The following is a 3,379-nucleotide window of genomic DNA, read 5'->3' as shown; positions in this document are numbered from 1 at the left end:
TTTGAACCGCCAGCCTTCTGGTTAGCAGTCAAGTGCCTTAGCCACTATGCTACCAGAGCTCCCAAGATTAGGAAACATATATGTATATGTACGTATATAACCCCAAGGGGACTTTTTGGATTATTGTGACTTGAGCAGGGGTGCTATGTTGAGCAGAGGTGCTACTGGCATCTAGTGGCTAGAGACCGGGGGTGCTGCTAAATATGCTACAATGTACTGGACAGTTCTCTGAAACAAAGAATTAGTCGGTACAAAAATGTCAGTAGTGGCTAGATTCAGAAACACTGATTATATCCACATCTATTTCTATCCAGCTGTATAACTATACTACCATCTCTCTCTCTCTTCCTCTCTCTCTATATATATTATCAATTTAAGAACCATGAATCAATAGTGAGAAATCAAATTCCAAGCCAAATATCACAGGGTATATTCCATTCTCCTCCCTCTCTAAGTGTACTGTTCAATGCTTTGACAAATATGGACCTTACACCCTACCACTACCATTCATCTCTCAGTTTGTTGTACTGTGCTGCTGTGATGGCATGTGTTTCCTGTGATTCTGGAAGCTATGCCACCAGCATATCACATACCACCAGGGTCTCTCATGGTAGACAGGTTTCAGTGGAGCTTCCAGATTATTTCAGATTAAGACAGACTAGGAAAGACACTAACTTTGAAACTTAAATATAGAGTAGCTAAAGTGAATGGAAGAAATGATAAGTAAAAGAGATTTCAAAGGGCTGCTCGACAAGACAAAGTGAAGTATTATAATGAAATGTGCAAAGAAGAGCAAAAGAGAAGAATATATTTGGCATTTCTCAAGCTGAAAGAACTGAAGAAAAATTCAGTTCTTGAGTTTCAAAACTGAAAGATCCTATGGGCAAAATTTTGAATGATGCTGGAAACATCAAAAGAAGATAGTAGGTTTGCACAGAGTCACTGTACCAAAAAGAATTGGTCAACATGTAAGCATTTCAGGAGGTAGCATATAATCAAGAACTGATGATATTGACGGAAGTCCAGGCTAACTGAAGGCATTCACCAAAAACAAGCCTCCAGGAATTGACCAAATACTAATTGAGATGTTTCAATAAATGGATGTGATGCTAGAAGCACTAACTCATCTATGCCAAGAAATGTGAAATTGAAAGATAGCTATCTGATTAACCAACTGGAAGAGATCCATATTTGTGCCTATTTCCAAAGAAAGGTGATCCAATAGAATGTGGAAACTGTTGAACAATATTAATATCACATACAAGTAAAATTTTGCTGTTGTTGTTGTTATGTGCCATCTAGTCAGACCCAACTCATAGCAACCCCTCCTTGGGTTTCTGAGGCAGTATCACTATGAAGTAGATTGCCCAACCTTCCTTCCGAGGAGTGGCTGGTGGGTTTGAACTGCCAACCTTCTGGTTAGCAGTCAAGTGCCTTAGGCACTATGCTACCAGAGCTCCGAAATTTTGCTGTACATAATGCAAAAACTGAACATGGACAGGAACTGCTAGAAATTCAAGCCAGATTCAGAAGAGGGCATGGAATGAGGGATATCATTGCTGATGTCAGATTGATTTTGGTTGAAAGTAGAGATGTTTACCTGTGGTTTGTGGACTATGCAAGGGCATTTGACTGTGTGGATTATAACAAATTATAGTTAACATTTCCAAGAATGGCTATCTGAGAATACTTAATTGTGCTCCTGCAGAACCTGTATATAGACCAAGAGACAGTTATTTGAACAGAACAAGTGGATATTACATGGTTTTAAACCAGGAAAAGTGTGTGTGAGGGTTATATCCTTTTACCATATTTATTCAGTCTGTATGCTGAGCAAATAATTCAAGAAGCTGGACTACTTGAAAAAGAACACAGCATCAGGATTGGAGGAAGATTTATTAACAACCTGCAATATGCAGATGACACAACCCTGCTTGCTAAAAGTGAAGAGAACTTGAAACACTTATTGATGAAGATCAAAGACTATAGCCTTCAGAATGGATTACACCTTAACATAAAGAAAACAGAAATTCTTACAACTAGACCAATAAGCAACATCATGATAAACAGAGAGAACACTGAAGTTGTCAAAGATTTTGTTTTATGTGGATACACAATCAACACCCGTGGAAGCAGCAGTCAAGAACTCAAATGATGTATTGCATTCAGCATACCTGTTGCAGAAGATCTTCGAAGTGTTAAAAAGCAAAGATATCACTTTGAGGGCATTGGTGCACCTGACCTAAGCCTTGGTATTTTCAATTGCCTCATATACATGTGGACGCTAGACAATAAAAGAGGAAGATCGAAGAATTGATCCCTTTGTGTTTTGGTGTTGGTGAAGAATATTAAATATACAATGGAATAACAGAAGAATGAACAAATCTGTCTTAGAAGAAGTGCAGCCAGGATGTTCCTTAGAAGAGATGATGAAGAGACTTCATCTCATATAATTTGAACATATTATCAGGTGGGACCAGTCACTGTAGAAGGACATCATGCTTGGTAAACTAATGGATCAGTGAAAAAGAGGAAGACCCTCAGTGAGATGGATTGACACACTGGCTGCAATGATGGGCTCAAGTGTAGCAAGGATTGTGAGGATGGCACAGGAACAGGCAGTGTTTTGTTCTGTTGTACACAGGGTCACTGTGAGAACCAACCTGAGGGCATCTAACAACAATTACAACAACAAACATCCTAGCAAGACATAGAACATTTCCATCATCTACATGGTTTTCCTCAAACCCTTTCCCATTAAATCCATTCCACTAACTGGGAACCACTTACCTGATTTGTCTTATTAAACCATAGGTTTATCTTGCCTGTTCTTGACTTATTATATAAATTCTCTTTTACAATATGTGCTATTCTATCTTTACTTGTTTGGCTCAACATAATTTCTGCAAGATTCATCCTTACTGTATGAATTAGTGTATTCCTTTTATTGCTGAGTATTGTTCCACTGAACAATTATACCACAAATTGTTTATCCATTCCTCCTATAATGGGCATTTGTATTGTTTTGATCTTTTGGCTATTATGACTAAAACTGCTATGACTGTTCTTATTAAAGTCTGTTTTGATATGTATGCATTTAGTTCTTTTGAGTGAATAGTTAAGAGAGGAATAGAAAGGAGTGTGACTTTATAAGAAACTGACAAACATTTTTCCAAAGCAGTTGACTGTTTTACACTCCCATCAGCCATTTATGAGAGTTCCAATTGCTCCACATGCTTGCTAGTATTTGAGTTTGAATATCCTTAATGGCAAAAAGGAAATGGAACACATAAAGATTGATATCCTCAGCATTAGTGAGCTGAAATGGACTGGTTTTGGCCATTTTGAATCAGACAACCATATGATCTACTATGCCGGG

The sequence above is a fragment of the Orycteropus afer genome, unplaced genomic scaffold (assembly GCF_000298275.1).
Source record: "Orycteropus afer afer isolate SDZICR_OR568_19922 unplaced genomic scaffold, OryAfe1.0 scaffold00154, whole genome shotgun sequence".
Taxonomy (NCBI): Eukaryota; Metazoa; Chordata; class Mammalia; order Tubulidentata; family Orycteropodidae; genus Orycteropus; species Orycteropus afer.
This window is presented reverse-complemented; position numbering follows the sequence as displayed.